The sequence below is a fragment of the Hemibagrus wyckioides genome, linkage group LG14, assembly GCF_019097595.1.
Source record: "Hemibagrus wyckioides isolate EC202008001 linkage group LG14, SWU_Hwy_1.0, whole genome shotgun sequence".
Classification (NCBI taxonomy): domain Eukaryota; kingdom Metazoa; phylum Chordata; class Actinopteri; order Siluriformes; family Bagridae; genus Hemibagrus; species Hemibagrus wyckioides.
Genome location: NC_080723.1, coordinates 15020714 through 15041027, shown reverse-complemented (window position 1 = coordinate 15041027; position 20314 = coordinate 15020714). Strand labels below are relative to the sequence as shown.

At 40.3% G+C, this 20314-nt stretch overlaps 1 protein-coding gene across 2 annotated transcripts in view; it reads left to right on the top strand.

Moving 5' to 3' along the window:
- Positions 1 to 182: 182 nt before the first annotated feature.
- LOC131365010 (polycomb group RING finger protein 3) overlaps positions 183 to 20314 on the top strand; it is a 45629-nt gene continuing 25497 nt past the window's right edge. The window contains exon 1 of one of the 2 annotated variants that reach the window (XM_058408568.1): positions 183 to 325. The gene's annotated coding sequence lies outside the window, so the exon portion shown is untranslated. Of the gene's footprint in view, positions 326 to 3263; positions 3335 to 20314 lie in introns of those variants that run through there. The other variant, XM_058408569.1, reaches the window with a different exon arrangement.

Below are 20314 nucleotides of genomic sequence, written 5' to 3'. Positions count from 1 at the left end.
AGTGAGAGACTTGTGCATTATGCAGGCTTTTCAAGGTTATTCAGGTCTAATTATGCGCGTAATTATTTCGAAAATAAAGCAAATACATTTAGCAGTTCTCCCTAAAACAGGATAACCTCCTCATATGAATGAGTTGAATTATACACGCTAACACGGGACTCCTGACCTCCCCCATTCAAGCTGCAGCCTCGCGCATGCGCTTCGGCCCCCCATGGTTTCGGCCTGTTTCGGAACCGCTCGTGCATTTTCGCCTCTTTGTTTTACTGATAGTGGATTTAACTCGGATTCAACCCAACATCCAGCGGAGCGCTCTCTTCATAAACAGGTTAGTTTGTTTAACTTAGGCTAATCTACACAGGTCTGTGCACGAACTTGTCCTTTGTCAGGTTTTAGGTCCTGATCGAGGAGTTTTTTTAAATATACTCTCCGTTTCTTGTCCGCTTGATGGCAGCTATGCATGCTATACGTGTTGTTATAGGCTACGTGTGTGCCTATGTGGTCGTGCTGTGGATGGCGACGGGCCCAGCACTTTCATACCAGGCTCGGCTTTTTCTTAACAAGGATGTTAAAGTGTAAATTTGTTGTGTCAGGGGTTTGGTCGGTAAAGCGTTCAGTGTGTCCTTGTGTGGATTTAACGTGCACGGGTTGTCTTTTTGCGTGAGGTGTGTGGCTTTGCTGGGGGAAAACCAGTCCTCTTTTTCCCTTTAGCCTGGAATGTTCTTGAAGAAGAAAAGCGATCGGTGAAGCACCTCATCCACCACTTTCATGCTGTTAAAAGTTGGGATTCGACTAGCATGAAATGTGCTTAGACCAAAAATAAAGTTGGGACAAAACAAAGTTAGAGCCTAAAGCAGCCGATTGGGTTTCAGCAGCTTGTGCTAATATGTTGGAGGCTCCAGAGCCACTGGAGCCAACAAGTCGGGCTTCCTCCCTCATCCAGGCGCCGGTGTGGCGATATATCGAACCGAGAACATAACGTGAAAGGATGGTCATGCTCGATTATCAGAGATAAAGTTTGCCTGGAAGCATGATGAATGTCACTATAAATGCATGTCTTCCTAATTCCCACAAAAAAGCACGTTTGGGCCTGATAGAGTAAAACTGGTAATGTCAAATTTGGAGGAAATGTACAGTTTAATGAACCTCTTTAAGTGACTCTGTTGATTTATATGACAGCTGAATATATCGAGTACAACACACCTCACTTTATATTAGTATATTCACATTTATAGCATGCAACTAATGTTATCCAGAGCGATTTGTTGAGTTGGTGAGTCGTCATCTTTCCGTACAGATAAATGATTTTGTTTGTGAATTTGTGCTTTTATTTTTTTTCCTCACCCATTTCAGGTCACTCAATGTCGTGTTTCACGATTTCAGAAAACGACATCAGTGCTCTTTCTTTGGTAGTCAAAAAAAAAAAAAGATCCCTTTCAGGTTCTTTGAATAGTTGCTTGGAACGCTTTTGGAAAACCCTCAGGAACCCTGTTTGTTAGGGGAAACCAACGAGCAGTTTAGGGTTCATGAGTGAAACTTTCCTCGATTTCTAGCTGACTTGAAGAGTCCAGACACATCAGCAGGGTCAGCCACTGATAGACCATATTGAGTGCTTTATTAAACAGATGAGTTTTCAGTCTGTGTTGAAGACAGTCAGAATATCTCAGCAGTTCAGAGATTCAGGAGGAGTTCATTACACCACCTGAGTGCTGGTACAGAGGAGAGTCTTCATGCTCATCTTCAGAATGTTTTTACAGGCGGCCGGTTAAGTCAAGCTGTCCGTTTGGCTTCGGGTGCTTGATGTTCAGGTTGTGAACCGGGTTTTCAATCTAATGTGTACAGCTACAGGAAGCCATAGGAGAGAACATGACAGTGGTGTGAGACAGTGGTGTGAGACAGTGGTGGTGTGAGATGTGTCTCTTTTGGTAAGCAGTATAAGGACAGCTGGACTGTAAGGTTTCCTGAAGGCACACTTGTAAAATATTTGTGATTTTGGTGCTATATTTTAGCTTGACTTGAAAGTGTAAGAGCTTCAATATTCACTCACTGTTACTTAAGTGATGCTCACCAGCATATTCATGATAAATACCATGCAGGAGTAGTGGAGACTGCAGGTGTTTGACTCAGAGTTTAAGAATGCAGTGCAGCTATATGACACAGTTATGCGAAATAAGAGCAGAGACGCTGCTCATCCAGTTAGCTACCTAGTAGATGACGAATGCAATAGCGTTGATGGTGGTATTAACATAGAAGCTGAATCTGATCTCATGGGGTGGGATGTGTATAGATGAAGAGGTGAGGGAGCTGGGCAGTCTAAAGTGCTGCCGCATCACTCTCTTTAGGTAGGCTGAGATAAAGTGTGGGCTAATGCTGCATTCGAAGTACCTCATACCTCATAAACCACCTTGATTTAATAAAACTAACTGTGAAGAGTGATGTATGTAGACCTCCTGAAATCAGGGTTGTAGACTTGATTTATATATGTTGTTGATGCTGAGAGCAGCCTTGTTGATTTGATGTCACTTGCTGAACTTGGGGGTTTAGGAGACCCTCCTGAGTTTACGACTAGGAATTCTGAGTTGAGGTGGAGGGGTTGGTGCGGGGTTTGTTTGTTTGTTTATTTATTTACCTACTGGCAGAACTATCAGCAGACAGTTGAATGGAACTGTGAGTAATTTAGGGAATCCGAGGAGTGAACAAAAAAAAAAAAAAAAGGCAGCTTAGAATTTCATTCTAAAATAAATCTTAGACACTGTTGAAGATCACATGTTAATGATCAAAGATCATTCAAGGTGCACACTTCCTTTCGTTTCTTTAGTGCTCACTGTATTTGTAATCAAATCTGAGACGGTGAATAAATCTTATGTCTAAGCCACATATTTTTTTTTTTTATCAGTAAATGTTCATAATATAGGTAGTCTGGGTAATTGAAGATAATTCCAGTGCTGCTTTCTTGTTCAGTTATGAGGAGATAATGGCACGTGCTGGAAGACCATCCAGGCAAAAGAAGCAGTATTCAAAGCTTAAATCTGCACTTTCCTGGACACACAGGACCCTTTTTGCTTAAAATCCTCCAGAGACTGGCTGGTATGAAATCCAAAAATGCTGAAATGTGGCTCGCAGCAGATTTCTTAGCAAATCCACAATGATGTCCTTCTGATGCCGAAACCTGAGACAAAGTGTACCGCAATCGTTTTGCTTATTACTCAATCGGCTGCTGTGACTCGCTCATGTAGGAGTGTACCGAGTGAATCAGAATCCGTGGATGAAAAGTGAGCAATATCAGTGTGAGCGAACTGACAGACCGACAGCAGACTGGCGTAGTGCCCGACGTCAGGTTTGATTTTCTTCATCCGATGCCCTTTGTGTGTTGTCTTGCACGCTGGTTTGTCAAGGTCGATGTGTGCCTCACTATTTGAGAAGAAAAAGTTCAGAAGTGGTTGTGAGGAGGCGGCCTCGGCGTGCCTCGTGTGTTGTTGCCACTTCTGACTCGCTGGCAGCAGCTGAAAGGTTTTCGGTTGAAACAAAGCTGTGTGTGCAGTCTGCTGTTTCTCTGTTTGTCAGGAAAAGCGAGTTCTAAAACGGGTAAAGCCTGTGGTCAGGCGTTAGGCAATAGAGGCAGCTGATTTGGATTCTTGTTGATATTGGTCGAATTTCTTCTTTGAAAGGTCACCCAGGTGTTTGTTGAGACAAAGCTAGACATCTAACTGTCTTTCTTTGTCCTAAATGTAAAACCTCTACTTTGGTTTCAAATCAATTAAGGGTGATGTTTTAAGCTAGGGTATAGTTGCATGGCAACACACACACACACACACCACTTTATCCAGCTGTGGCTCCTTTAAGAACGATGTTCATTGACGGAGTGTCTGAATTGTCAAGTTACTCTAAATAAATGTCTTGTTTTATAGAACAATCGTGTTGTTGTACTGAATATCAGCACGCTGGTGATTACTTGCAGCCTCTTCTCAGCTGTTCTGATATTCAGTTAAACAGCAAGACTGCGAGTGGGATCTTGCTTCATTATATTCCATTTTTGTTGAATTCTCGAATTGAATCAGTAAGCGAGTGTTGATTAATTTTCTTTAACAGCGAGGCTGTGACGGTAGTGAAGGATGTAATTCAAGTCACCGCTGTATATTAGTGCGTCATTGCCCACCTCGTGAGAAGTAGGGAAAGAAACTAAGGTGCTTCTGTCTTTTGTTTAAGCATGTAAAGTTCATGAAAAGACTACTTTGAGTGTCTATTTGTATTGTTCTACGACAGTGAACTTCAGAGTGCACCATTCAGTTTTGGTCTGAAATTGCAGCACGGCAGGAACAATCGCGAGTAGCCATTAGTGATAACTATAATGGTGATGATTGCCTTCTTAAAACAGTGATCATTTGGCTGAATCCGTAACACGGACCATACTACCGTGTCTGTATTAAATGATCTAAAGTTAATACTGCTATAAACGTATTTCCCAGCTGAGCGGAGAGCCACGTGCTCGGCCATGTCGATTCGACTTCAGTCCATTAAGCAACTGGGGGGCTTTTATTGGATGAAGACGAGACAACACACGTTGCAGCTTCACCTGGAATGCAGCACAGTCATATCTTTTGTAACCAACTCATTTCTTAACGTTTATAAATCGTGTCTCCAGTGTACACCATTAACACCAGTAAAGTTTTCCACCATGGTGTCTTCAGGACAGATGACCTGCAAGCTGCATATTTTTTCCCCCCGGCATAGTAACTTCCCAAGGACAATAACGTCTTTTTATAGCTGCTGTAAAGTAAGTGACCAACAGATGATCCAAAGCATTAAATACATTTAATAAAAAGTCTTTAATAAAGGATTAAAAATGTCTCAGAGGAATAAAACACTATTCTAGGAAACCAATAACTTCTAAGATCCAACGCATCACGCCACATCCTTATTGATTATTTTCCTATGACATCACTTCCTGTTGTTTCATTTGTTGCATGTCTTTTTGTTTGTTTGTTTTTTTTTTTGGAGAAGGTTGAGTAGATGTAGCCTGTTAGTTTAACGCTGTAGCGTTGAATTAACCCGAGGTCGTGCGAGACAATACGGTGTCAAAGAGCAACAAACATCGACGATATTCCAAACGCTGGATAATGCAGTCGTATTTTATCACATCATCAAACGCTAAACGAGTCAGTGAGTGCCATCTAGCAGTGAGTTGATGAAGCCGTGCGTTGCGCTCCCGCCGAGGGCCTCTTCCTCTCCATCCGTGGCTTGCGTGGGTGTTGGGAAGCCTTGTGTTTTGTACGCATGAATGTTTTGAATGAACGCCTTGATCAAGCCGTTTATTTGTTTTCCGGCGTGTCAGATGCAGGGCCGCTCAAGGAGCTCTGTGTCAGTTTGTTTATCTCCTGAATGCACACTGTGCCACTGTGTACAGCTGCTAAATGATGTGATAAGCCGTCGTTGCTAACAAAGTCATGCTTCTTGTATTGATTTCTTCCAACGTGCCTGAACGTGACATACCCACAATCCACCTCCTCCCTCACTATCTCACGCCTGAGGTTTTTTTTTTACTTTTTTCCACGCTACCTAAATGTAGGTGGGGATATTTCTAATATCCTGAGTCACAGGAACCTGCATGCTGCAATTTACACTTCATTGTTGCTGAACTGCAGAGAAGGAGCTCATGCATGCTGGGCTGTATGTGCGGTTAAGAGGTGTGTGTGTGTGTGTCTGTGTTATCAGCTTTAAGCGTATAGCTTTGTGTGCTTTACCAAGATTGCCCAATATTACTAAATACTTTCTTCAATTCAAACACTACGCTTAGGCTCTTAGGCAGTGTTTTTGCACAGTGTTTGTGCTCTTGAATAAAACGGTCTGATTTGGAAGCCAGCGTCTTTCTCTAATCCTCTGTGAAAATGTTTAAAATATGAAGCTCGGAGCAGTCGCTCTAAATGGGATATTATGAAGCCAGTAATCCAGGGAGTAATCAAGTAAACATGATTTTAAATACAATAAGTTTGGGATAAAACATGATGAGGAGTGCTGTACCCGGGAAAGAGCGTCAAGGCCGTTGTGGGTGCTCTTGATGTGGTCCGATGTGAGGTGGGGTTACTGTAGCCACCTTAACGCTGATTATTTGCCTGGTACTGGTTTCCTCATGGTATTTAACATGGCGGTTATTTTTTGTGCCTCTGTCTTAACACCAGCGGGTCGTCTGCTCTTCTGATTTGTGTCATTGAGCTGATGAACCGATCCAAACAGGGTCAAGGGTCAAATGATTTTTTCCCCCTCGATTTTTGTATATATTTTATTAAACCCTTCATATGTAAGTTATTTAAGACACAGAGATTAAGGGGGAAGACTTCTTGGTATCCCCGTTATCAGTGGTGTCTATCTAAGTTGTAAAGAATGACGTCCTGTTTTTTTTTTATCCATGTATTGTAACAGTCAGTGCAGTAGAATGTCCGTGAGATTAGTTCGCTTGTTATCTCTAGTTCTGTAGCAGCGATAAACACCAGTTCCTTCTCCAGCCTCTCCTGTTCCCTTGAATTTAATGAGAGAAAAATACAGCTTGTCCTGTTAGTGAGAAACTGCAAATCCACAGTCCTGAAGACTTTCCTGTGAAGGAAAATGTAAACAAAACAAAATGTACAGCTTAGTTTGACTCCTGCCACTGCTGATAAATGCACGTCTCCTCACTGTACAGCTACACACGTCTTTTTAATTGAATTCAGTCTGCTGTACAAGTCCCTGTGAACTCGCCTTTACAACAGGAACAATAACGTACCTGACCAAGCGCTTTAATATAAACCTGTGATTTCAGTTACAGACGGAGTTATCTGCTTATAGAAAATTAATCAACACCGAATTCATTTCTTTTTTAACCGCAGAGCTATTTTAAGTATTGTTTGTTACTCTTCACTCCAAATGAGTGAAGGCTGCCCTAGTAGTCAGGATATGAGTTCTGTATCTAAATAAGAGGTTTCTGACGGATTGCTCATGTTCTTTGTAGGAGAGGAAATGATGAATTGTGTGTAAAAGTTAGAGAGACATGGTGGATATGGGTTTTTTTATTTAATTTTTTTAATATTAACTTGAGAATAGGGAGTTTTATATATGCTGTGATGAAATTGCAAGCTGTGATGAAAGCTTTAGTAGTAATTGAGATGTCATCTGATGTCAGGAATGTCTAATCAAGATGCTCAAGTGTTCCAGCTCCTATGTATAAAGCAATGTATGAAGTGTCTCTGTCTGTCTGTCTGTCTATCCTATCTGTCTGTCTGACTGCCTGTCTATTCTATTCTATCTTGTCTGTCTGTCTATCATATCTGTCTGTCTACCTATCTATCCTATCTGTCTATCTTAACTGTTTGTCTATCCTATCTTTCTGTCTATCTATCCTATCTGTCTGCCTGTCTGTCTATCTGTCAGTCTGTCTGCCCATCCTATTTTTCTATCTATCTATCCCAACTGTCTGTCTGTTTGCCAGTCTGTCTGCCTATCTATCTATCTATCTATCTATCTATCTATCTATCTATCTATCTATCTATCTATCTATCTATCTATCTATCTGCCTGTCTATCCCATCTACCTGTCTGCTTGTCTATCTATCCAATCTACCTGTCTGTCCTATCTATCTATCTATCTATCTATCTATCTATCTATCTATCTATCTATCTATCTATCTATCTATCTATCTATCTATCTATCTATCTACCTGTCTGTCCTATCTATCTATCTATCTATCTATCTATCTATCTATCTATCTATCTATCTATCTATCTATCTATCTATCTATCTATCTATCTATCTATCTATCTATCTATCTATCTATCTATCTATCCTATGTCTAGCTGATCTGTCTGTCTATCTGTCCCCCTGTCTGTCCCATCTGTCTGTCTAGCCTATCTGTTTGTCTGTCTATCCTGTCTGTCTGTCTGCCTGTCTGTCTATCTTATCTGTCCGTCTGTCCATCTATGTCTGCCTGCCCGTCTGTGCCCGTCTGTCTATCTGTCTCTGTTTGTCTATCTATCCTGTCTGTCTGTCTGTCTGTCTATCTTATGTTTGTCTGCCTGTTTGTCTATCTGTTTGTCTATCCTGCCTGTCTGTCTGTCTGTCTATCCTATCTGTCTGTTTATTTGTCTGTCTGTTCTATCTGTCTGTCTGTCTGTCTGTCTTATCTGTTTGTCTGTCTGCCTGTTTGTCTATCTATCTATCTATCTGTCTGTCTGTCTGTCTGTCTATCCCTTCTCCATCACCAAATAAAATTCCTGTATGTATGTTTGAGAACACTTCATAAATAACACAGATTCTCATTCTGATATTTGTACATACAAAGAGCTCCAGATTCACATATGGCAAATTGTAATACTAATACTGTTGCAGGATGTCTCAGTTAACTTCAAAGCTGTGTGTGTGTGTGTGTGTGTGTGTGTTTATATGTGAGAAAGTTTGTCCTCGTTTCTCTCTGTGTGCTTTCTTTAGAGACCAGTAATAACAGTTAATGACTCTGTGCACTCCACTTGTATTTTCTCAAGGTTTTAAATATCTGGACTGGAAGCATTTTAAAACAACAGTGCCTATTTTCTTTGAGGATTTTACAGTTTCTTTTAAGAGGGATCGATTCAAACATTCAACAAGAGATTCAGAGTCGAGCTTTGGTGATGTGTTCCACATCTGCACTGCGTTTTAGCTCTAACTCTTACAAGACACTGCTTCAGAAAACATGCACTTCATCATTCAAACCTCTTACTCTTAAACTTCATATAGACCTTCATTTATAGCAAAACGACACATTCAGAAAGCAACAGGTTTTTTTGTAAAGCATAAAAATAGCCAAATAAACAAAAAGTGATTGACTAGCCTGTTAACAACACAAGGACATATTAAAGATAAATGATTTATGTAAAAAAAAAAAATTACTTTCAGTCTATATATCAGTGAAAGTAAAGCAATAAAAATGATGGAATCTATTGTTCTTCACTTGAGTGTCAGGAAATAAGCTGATGCAACTTCCTGTTCAGCATGTGGCCATAGGGGTTAAGTGTGTCCAGAGGCGTGTCCCAAATAACATACTTTTACACTATTCTGAAGATTCTAACAAGAAGACATGCACTTCACACACACCGCGATGGTTCACTTCTTCAACTGAAAAAAACAAATGTTGGACACTTCATACACTCAACACTCACAGCTTTGCTTTTATAGTGGACGGGGGCGGAGCTACCAGGAGCTGATGCTCAATGAGAACAATTTTCAGATGGTCACTGACACTCAGGTGGACAACACATCTTAGAAAAGGTCTGTGTTGGTATATACAGTATATTTTAAAAATTCACCATTTTCTCCTAAAGTATGCAGCATCACAATATGTACATTTTTGCAGTTGACTGGGAAGCAGCTTATACTTCCCTTTTAGTAAAAAAAAATCATGAGAGACAATACTATCTGTCAAATTCACAGACTAGACGGTAGAGAGCGTAGCGTAGCAGAAGTGCTAAGTGTGTGAGACGTAACTGTCGTGTCACATATGAACATTAGGGCCGTGTTGATTAGAGAGACCTGTGGAATCTGGACCACTTTTCCATCTAAAGATCCGTCATTCATAGTGCACTCCCTGTGTGTGTGTGTGCCCCTGCCTGTCAAAGTAGGACGTTTTCTCTAAGGTTATCAGGTGTTGTCTATTAAAACATAGACTATAAAATACCACTCTGGAAATAATCTTCTTCTTCTTTTGGCTTTTCCCACAGCAAATCATCTCTCTCCACCTATCCCTATCTTCTGCATCCTCAACACTTACACCCACTGGCTTCATATCCTCATTTATTACATCCATATATCTCCTCTTTAGCCTTCCTCTTTGCCTCCTGCCTGGCAGCTCCATGTCCAACATTCTCCTACCAATATACTCACTCTCCCTCCTCTGAACATATCCAAACATCTCCATAACTTTGTCCCCCCAAACGTCCAACATGAGCTGTCCCTCTCATGTACTCGCTCCTAATCCTGTCCAACCTTGTCACTCCCAAAGAGAACCTCAACATCTTCAGCTCTTCTACCTCCAGCTCCTGTCTCTTCCTCAGTGACACTGCCTCTAAACCATACAGCATGGCCGGTCTCACCACTGTCTTGTACACCTTCCCCTTGATTCTCGCTGATATTTTTCCGTCACAGAGCTCCCGACACCTTTCTCCACCCATTCCAACCTGCCCGCACTCGCTTCTACCACTCTGGAAATGATCTTGAAATAAAACCAGGCATGTGTTTATTATTTGATGTTAAGATGTGTGTGTTGCTGGAGCACAGGCCACTGAGCAATGAGTCACGTCCAGTTTAAATGATCGCTCATGCACTAAAGCCGAGTGAGCCGATAGTTTCTTCTTTTGCACGAATAAAGAGGTTTGAGTGCAAACACAAATACTCAGGTTTTTTCCCATGGCGCTCGAGATACAGCCCGAGACTCTGCGGACCAGACGGTATCATTACAGACAAAGCACGTTTTTATAACAGCTTCTTTCCAGCCGCCGTCAGGCTGATGACAAAAGATGTAATGAAAGGAAAGAACATGTCTACCTCATCTCAAGTTCAGAAGTTTTTCTCTCTGTCATATAGAAACCTGCTGCTAGAGTTCTTCACACTACCGACCTTCAGAAGATATAGCGCAGTAAACCTGGATATGATGTGCAGTGTGCGTTGTTTTATTTCATTGCATTTGTATTTCATAGTGTGTGTATTTTTAAATATATATATATATATATATATATATTTATTAATATATATTTATATATATATATATATATATATATATATATATATATATATATATATATATTACAGCCTTTATTGTATGTTCAGCCTTATAGCTCTCTCTCTTTTATTATTTACTGTATTGGTTCAGTCTTTTTTTATCTCTTCTGCTGACTATTAAGAGCTTTGCACAAACAAAAAAATCGGCCATTTTGAGTCAGCTGTACTGCCTGTACATGTAGGAATGTCAAATAAACCTCTTAATGCTTGGCTGGGTCTCAAACAGCATGGTAAGTAGGGTGTAAAGCACCATTATGCTAGACCCTGTGTAGGACACAAACAAAGTGGATCTGGGATTCAGCTCAAGTAGTAGATGGCGGCGAGTTTTATTTAAGTCATAGGTATGAGATGTAAAATCATTTTTTTATAGTATATCCTCTGTGGAAAAGGACAGTTTGGCCGACCGAGACTACTCGGGCTGCATCAGTGCCATTTTTTTCAGTACTTGTCGATACAGATACTGAATAAGAAGTCAAGGAGCTTTTTATTTCTCTTTTTTTCCTACTAGTTGTTGCTGTGTGCTGCTAACTCCTCGTGCTAAGGTTTCTGTTTAAGATGTTATGTTGTTAAAAAGGTACATTTGCTAGAGAGTCTGTGGGTGGCCAATGTGAGCTTTCAGAGTGTGTGTGTGTGTGTGGGATTTTCACAAATGAGTGTAAGCCGCTATAAATCGCACTTTAAGTCACAAATGAAGCCCCCAGGAAACGAAAGTGTAAGGCTGTGGTGCCCAGTGCTCACTGAACTGAAATGCTCTCAGCCATGACACTTTCTCTGCATGCTCACTTCACTGTGCTGCAAGTAAATAAGCGTAGTATCAGACAGATACCTGCTTCCAGCATCGGCATCATTAATCACCTCACCGCTAATAGAAATTCTCACAGAGACGTTATTCACGATGATTCTGTGATAACTGAGAGTGAATGCGTGGGCTATTTTTAGCTCCACCTGTATGGTCTGGTTATAGCTACATGCTTGGTAATTGAAATAGCTGTGACGTGGGATTACAGTTAATGTGTTAAGCCGAACCACACTGTCTGGAGGAATAGTGCGGTAATTATGACCCTCTCCTGCTCTCTGGATCTGCCTGATCAACCCTGATGCCCTACTTCTGGTTGGAGTTTCATCACTTGGAGGCTGCTGAGGACAGCTCCACATGGACAGCCTGGAGATTGCTGGGATTGCTGAGGATAGTAGCACTTAGATAGCTTTAGGACTGCCATAACCTCCCTCAAGTCTCCATTAAAACTAGAATGCATTTCCTGCTTAGACAGTTGCACTTTTTGATCATACAGTACACAGTTATAGAAGGGAAATGATTTATAATCGCACTCTTCAAAATGAGGATGTGTTCCCTTTTGAATCTGGTTCCTCTCAAGGTTCCTTCCTCATATCGTCTCGAGGAGTTTTTCTCACCACCATCACCTCTGACTTGTTCATTAGGGATAAATTTAGAATCCTTTACCTGAATTTGTGTTTCTGCGAAGCTGCTTTGTGACTGTTGTTAAAAGTTCGATACACAACAAATGGATTTGAATTGAATTGTTTAAGGGATAATTTGGTATAGCAGAGTTCCTGAAGCCTTGAGGAAACGAGAGCCTGATCCCGTCACATACTGATTGCACATTCACGCCACTGTGAGTAAATGAACAGCCACCATTGTTGTCAGTGAGAGCATTAGCATCTTGTGCTTTGCTGATATAATCGCTGCCAGGGCGAGTAAACACTTGTAGGTCCACTTACATTTCTGGCTATTTTGCTCTTTGCGCTCTCAGCTCAGCAGTATGATGTCTGAAGACTGCTACCAATTTGTCAGGGTTTTTCAGCTGTGAAGCTCTGGGGTGCAGTTTGGGAAATCGCTGCGAGGGCTGTGAGGAAATCCAAGGGATGATGAAAATTTACTTCCTCCATCTATTGCTTTCTTTGCTAGTGTTTTTGTATTTTGTGAGACAAAATAATGCAACAAAACAGAAAGTAGGTATGAGCCTATTGATAAAGATATCAGGGATCTTTGTATTGCTAGCTATTGAATCTCATAATTTTTTTTAAGCTTTGATTCTTATTTTATTTTTTAATTAATACTATATATTATGTATAATTTATTTTTTGTAGTCTACATGTATTATATAATGTAACCATAGTGACCACTAAAGGTGTGTCCTAAATTGTGTACTTTTTGCGGTATTCTACGCCAGTGTGTAGTACACTAATCCCACCCGCGATAAACGGAGCGTTTGGACGACATAATAGGGCTTGCAGAAAAAACGTAAAAATACAGCGTACACAAAACAAAACGAAACACTCGGGACAGTGACACGCAAAAAACTGGGATGCTGGAGAATTCTGCTTCCCTTTCCCCAACTGCATGCATAACCAGCAGCCAATCACAACCGTGATTAAATGAATGGGGCATTTCGATTGGCCAGACTCGTTCCTCCAGCCGTACGCTGTATACGCTGTACAGTATTTTATATAATATTTTATTTCATTTTAATTAATGTTTATATTTTGTAATTAATAATTATATTTTTATTAATAAATTACCTTATTTCAGCATAAAAACAATTCACTATAAGGTTTGGGGATACCGCGATATACCGAGAAAATTTGCAAAAAAAAAAACTTAGTTATGCTCCAAATAAAAATTTGCGATATACCCTAGAGCTGTATTCACACTGAAAATTCCAGCAAGAAGAAGTGCGCCTCAAGAAACCAGACTGACACACTTGTTAAACTAAAAGAATAAAATCTGTTGAATGTTGTGTATGGAATTTGAAATGGAACTCGGAGTGCGATCCTGCGACCCGGACCATGATAAGAGCTGTAGGGTTGCAGATGTTTGACCTGAGTTAATGATAAACTGCTTGTTAATATAGTTTTGTGGAGTAACCATGTCTGCTGTATCAGTGTTTGGACCCCTGCTGTAGCGATCAAGCCAAGCGGTTGGTCTGATTATGACTAGCTAAACTAAAGTGGTATTATATAGCAGCATATTGCAAATTATTAAAATAACTTGCAGACCTGCCACAATTAATACTTTTTTTGCTGTGATTTATGTGAAATACATAGTTGTTTATAATCCTGCCAATAGCACAGGTTTATCCAGAGCGAGCTGGAATCTGTGAGAGGTCCGAGCGCTCCCCCAGTAGTTTCCAACAAGTTTCAGCATCACCCAGGTTATTAATGTAATGATAGATTACTGACAGTCACCAGCTTATTGACAATTTCATTCCTCTGATATTTCCAGCCACTCATGTTCCTAATGCTCGGATAATTATTACAGATTTTGCCCCAGAAAATATTTGGCCTAAATTGATACTAGATGGTGTTCTTAACCAAAGACTAACTGCTGAACATTTCCCATCAAACAATGCACTAGACTATAGTACTTTTGATTCTAATCATTTCAGTGGAGTTGTGATTTTGAAGCAGAGGTTAACAGGAACACTGTCTGCTTTGTGGTTCTGTGCCTCTGATGCACCGTTACATAATCTGTGTCATCTGCATCATTACCCAATCTGTGTCACCTGCCCTGTTACCCAATCTGTGTCACCTGCCTCCTTTTCACTGCGGTACGCCACTTAACTGTAGCAAGCATACTTGAACATGATTTGTACTGTGCATCATTAACATTTTATGCTACTTGCTTAGCAAACAATCCTCAGTGAACATAAATACCCGTCTGGATTTGCTGTGCATGTGCGTTTGGTGATGTCATAATGACCATATTTACCATAATGCCAATTTAAGTGACGTTATCTAATGCCGTATTTAACTCTAAAGCAATGCATCAAGCTAGCCCAAATAATCAGTGCTCGTCTTAACCAGTGTTCAGTAAGTGACTGTTGTAGTTTCAGCTGCGCTCATTTATCTGTGTGTTTTTAATCATGGATTTAATAAACATTAATAAGTGCAGGTTTATTTCTTTACACATTTAAACAAGGGTCAACTAATGCATTACAATTAATAATGTTTCTTAACGTATTTTAATGTTTATTAATGCTGAAGTTCATGACTTGTTCATGTTAAGTAATGCAGTAAATAACATCAATTAAAGTGTAAAGTGTTTGCAGCTTTAATTTTTAGTGCATAATAACATTTATAAGGTGCATTTAATGCTTCGCTTGTCTTGTACAAGGTCACACACTGAGACTGCTTGCCGTTAAAAGCTGTAAACGATCGTTATATTAGCTTTGCCCCACTGAAGAGTGTTTTTCTAGGAAGCATTAACTGTTAATTTGGGCTCCTTACGTGTGAACTCGGCTTGTCCAAAGCAAAACAGTTTGTCTTAATCGGACCAGCTGAACCCAGAGCCCTCATTCATGGGTGTGTTTGTGTGTGTGTTCATGCCAGTGTCTGCTTGTCCAGCAGTGCTGCTGGACAACACTGGGTCCTTTGTGAGAGTGTGTGTGTGTGAGAGTCTGCGTGCAAGGCGGTAAGCGCTGGTTAAGAGAGCGTGGCCATGCATGCCCCCTGTGCTGATCATCCTCACCTCTGGAACACGAGCCAGGGTTCATGCGAGGTCAGCGTCTGTGTGTTTCTTTAGAAAGTGCACACGCATGCCTGCTATTTCTGTCAGCACGGTGTGTGTGTGTGTGTTTACTTGTCGGTGTGTTTAAGGTCTTAGTGTCTGTGACAGCCTGCTGAAGTATTTGAACACTCTGGTACTTGTCAAGAGATCCAATTAGACTAGAAGTAGAAGTTGACTGAAATTGGTTTGGCTGCTTGGGTATTTTTGCGCTGTAATGTGGTGCATAAGAGAAATATTTCATGTCATATTGATTCATCATTTGTTTGTTTTTGTGATGTGTGGTGTTTCTAAATGGGTCCAAAACATAATTCTGGAAATAGTATGTATATATATACTGTTTGAGGTCGAATTAATGTTTCCCTGAAGTAAGTATAGGAAAATACTTAATTCATTTAGCTCCATTTTATCCACAAACAAAAAGAAACACAAACGGCAAAAAACTGTGACGTAAATTAATAATGTTATAAATAAATTTATCCTGCAGCAATGCAGCATTACAAATTATACAAGGCAAAATCAGCCGGATATATATTTTGAAAATAGTCTAAAGAAAAATAGTTATGACTTGCGTGTCGAAAATTAGGGACAATATTCAGAATGAGCAGATAAAGCGTTTTAAACAGATACAAATCCAGATACGGATTAGAAAGACACTTTTTTTCTTGTTAAATGACTTCATTTATTTTTATATTTTGGTGTCTGTTGTCAGCCGTGTTATTTATTTTTTTTATTCATCCCAGTGGCACAGAGTCTTTTGATTCTGTTCACCAGAAAGATTTGTTTGGATTCATTCAGTGAACCTTGTTGTTGTTGTTGTTGTTATGAAATGTGCATAGCTGCAAATCTACTGAGACTTGAAAAATGGTGTTTAGTGACTTTTTTAGTGACAGCAAACTGCTGAGTCTTCGGGGTTGGGGGGTTGGGGTAGGGGACCTTTCAGTCTCTGTGATGTTTATTGGCATTATGCTTCATGCAGAGAGATAAAACTTCTCCAGTGCTCAAGTACTACAGTCTCTTTATAGCCGATCCCCTAGCTGCCCTCCTCCTCTCATGTAGAACCAGTGAGACGCACACATCCGAACTGAATACATGAATGACATGTCAATCATAGACAAAATGAACAAATGAGATGAGTCTCAGATTGATCACGTCGTTTATGAACTATGAACTGTGGTTCTTCAGTTCATGCTGAACCAGAAAGACAGACAGACTGATTTACATAGCAACAAAATGCCGTTTAGCATCTACCAGAAGTGCCAATCGTAGAAATAGTGCAAAATAACAAGTGCAGATAAATATGTACATCAGTAAATAAGGCTATGTCAATATGTGCATAAAGAGGTATGCAAGTTGTATTTCCAGCAAAAGTGTAAAGAAAAGAGAAATGAGATATTTGTGCAAAATGTGTGCATTATGTACATTGTATGTACGACAGTAACCGAGATAATATACAGTGTATATACAGATAGGGTATATAAAACCCAGGGGTAAGCTCTGAATTAACAATATGTACATTATAATTATATTATACAGAGAAAATGTAGCAGAATGCACAGGCTGAAGCAGACCTGCAAGGTGGTGAAGTGTTAGTGAGACGTGAGTGTCCTAGCGGTGTAGAGTTCAGTAGATTTATGGCTATGGGGGAAAAACTGGCCCTGAACCGGCTGGTTCTCACTTCGTACTGAATCAGTGGCACTCTCGACACAGAGTCGTGTCCAATAAGAGGTTTATTAATTCAGTAGGTGCAACCAGTGATCTGCTCCTTCACTGACTCTAATGCAGACCAAAGCCACATGTCACATTTTTTACACTGCTGAGAATGAGAAATACACTACTGAGCAAAAGTTTGGGATCACTCAAAAATTGTATTGTTTTCCAAGGAAACACATGCTGACATGTCAGAGTTAGAAATAATGATTTTGATGGAAAATATTAAATGTCTTCATCAAACCCCCCCCCCCCCCCACCTTTTGCAGTACTTACAACCTGGACAATTCTGTCTTTCAATTTTTCAAGATAATCTGATGAGATTTCACCCCATGCATCATTTCATCTCCCACAAGATGGATTGGCTTGACGGAGTCTTCCTCCGTAGCTGAAATCAAGCTGAAATATGCAAGTGATCCCAAACTGACTAGTAGTGCATGTGAAGCGAATGAAAACGATTCATTCACTTAAAAGATTCATTGAGAATCTGAAGGATCACTATGCCTTTATTTCATAGAGATACTAATCTATTGTTTCTATGCATACCTCCTCTTTTATTACTTTTCACTTCTGAAAATCTGGAAAAATCACAAGACGGTGAAATATTGGCGATTTAAAAACCCTTTTTGATGCTTTGTAGTAAATTCTGGATGCATATAAACTTTTCTGGAATGTAACAAACCCCGAGACTAAAATACTTCTAAATACCAGCTATTAGGTAGATATTGTTCTCAGCTGTAATGAGTTTCCTGATTTTGGGAAAGATGTTATCTAGCTTACTCAGCCTCTTTACTGGCCAGAAAGCTCCACAGGGCGTCTGCTTCAGACTGATTATGAAACTCGGGGGATTTAGCTGAGATTGAGGAACTGCAGAAGCTCAGGAGTTGAATAAAGTTATGTTCCATTTTTTTTTGTTATTTTCTTTAAAAGCCATCTTTTTCCAGCAGCCCTGGTTCAAATGTGATTACAGATGTAGATATCGGTGTTGTGTTACCCGAATATCAGGAAGAAAACTAGTAATCTGATGGAGTTGGAATAGATCTGTCAGGACGGATAAGGAATGAATGTTACGACAGAAAGGATCCAGATCCATACTGCAACACGATCTTACAAAAGGCCGCTTTATAGTGCACTCAGCAGTAAGCAGGCTATCAAATTCAGCAAGGTTTCCATTGTGTGCAGTGGGTTTGTAAGGACGCTGCCTAATCTCACACCTTCCTAATGAGAGCTTGCTGCTGCTGACCAATGTACTTCCGTGCACGCTGCCTTGTTCCCGGCTGTGTTTAGGAAACCGGATCACATTCTAATTGTTCTCAACTTGTGAACGAGACCAGCATCAATCTCTATGCGGCGAGATCATCTGGACAGACGGTCCAATTAAGACGGTCACTTTGTGATATAATATTGTACCTGCGGTCATCCGTAAAACCTCAGAGACGATTAGGTAGTCATTTTGCCACTGCATTATTTTTCCCACTGATGTTGCATGTTCCTCTGGGAGATTAATGAGCGCAGACTCATGTACATAACTAGAGCATATGGACATGTGTTTTTAGCACAGGCTCATCAGAGTATTGTAGACTAGGACATTAACGTTGTTTGATTTTGCACAATATCGAAGTATACTAGGAGAAAGCTTCACATCTGTGGTAAACCACTGTGTTTCGTTAAAGAGCCATAAACAAAAAGGCAAGACGAAGATGACGAGCCTGCAAAATATATATAGAGCTCAGTATCAGTGATGAGTAAATCATTTCCTACCATTGAGAGTTGTTTAAGTGGTGCTAAAGAGTTTCTCTTTTTTACTTTCACTACAGAATCACTCAAGTAAGGAGTTGATCTCATTGTTAGAATCGCCCGCTTAATTCAGGAAAGAATATCATTAATGATTACATCTAACTTTTAGATCACAGTGTATCTGTGCCTGAAATGTGAGGGAATGTCTTTAACCTCGTGTACAAGAGTGTAAACTCTCATGTAGTCTAATATATTGAGGTTTCATCAACTGAATGTTTATACACCGATCAGGCATAACATTATGACTACCTGCCTAATAATGTGTTGGTCCCTCTTTTGCTGCCAAAACAGTCCTTACCCGTCATGCACTGTGTATTCTGACACCTTTCTGTCAGAACCAGCATTAGCTTACTCGGCAATCTGAGCAACAGTAGCTCGTCTGTTGGATCGGATCACACGGGCCAGCCTTCACTCCCCACGTGCATCAATGGCCACCCATGACCCTGTTGCCGGTTCACCACTGTTCCTTCGTTGGACCACTTTTGATAGATACTGACCGCTGCAGACCGGGAACACCCCACAAGAGCTGCAGTTTTGGAGATGCTCTGATCCCAGTCGTCTAGCCATCACAATTTGGCCCTTCATCAAACTCGCTCAAATCCTTACACTTGTCCATTTTTCCTGCTTCTAACACATCAACTCTGAGGACAAAATGTTCACTTGCTGCCTAATATATCCCACCCACTACCAGGTGCCATGATGAGGAGATAATCAGTGTTATTCACTTCCTGGCAGTGGTCATAATGTAATGGCTATATTGGTGTGTATATGTATAGATTTTTTATTTATTTATCTATTTTTATTTTGTAAATTCATTTATTTCTTTTAAATAGGTTTCTGTATCTCGGCAGCAGGGTACAAATCGATGATGTTATGCTCATGTGCATGACTGCTGTGTCCTCTGGCAAAAAAACTGTGTAGAAAAGCTCCTTCAGCTGCACCGGGCTCCTTGTGGTCAGGCCTGAGATCCTCTGTCTCAGAAATAAATATTAATTATTTGAGCCAAAAAAACCCCCAATATTTTAATGAATAGTAAACAGTACAAAAGATTCATGTTCAGTAGTTAACTTAAAAGTAAAAAAAAAAAAATCCTGCATTATTTAATGTGTTCATTCTCTAGGTTTATTAAAGCAGTCGAACAATCGTCCGGTTTTATTCCACTTATTAATGGAGTTCCTCTCACTGTGAGCTGAACAGCTGAAATAAAAATCCCTTTCCAGTCACATTCACTCTCATCTGCTTCCCTAGCTCTCTGTTACACAGCGAGTAAATTATAGTCTAATGACATCAGGGAGTCTTCTGGTTTATATCTTCTTCTTTTCTTTTTTTTGAGCAGTTGTTAAAGGGGAAAGTCCTCTGGATGTACCGCATCACTTTAGTAACATGTCCCTAGTCACATTGCGCGTCTGTGTAACCTGAGGGAAGTCATTTCACAGGCCAGTGAGCAGATGGAAACACTAATGGTGACTGCTTTACTCTCTTTGCCTGGACTCCAAGATGAGCTGCTGA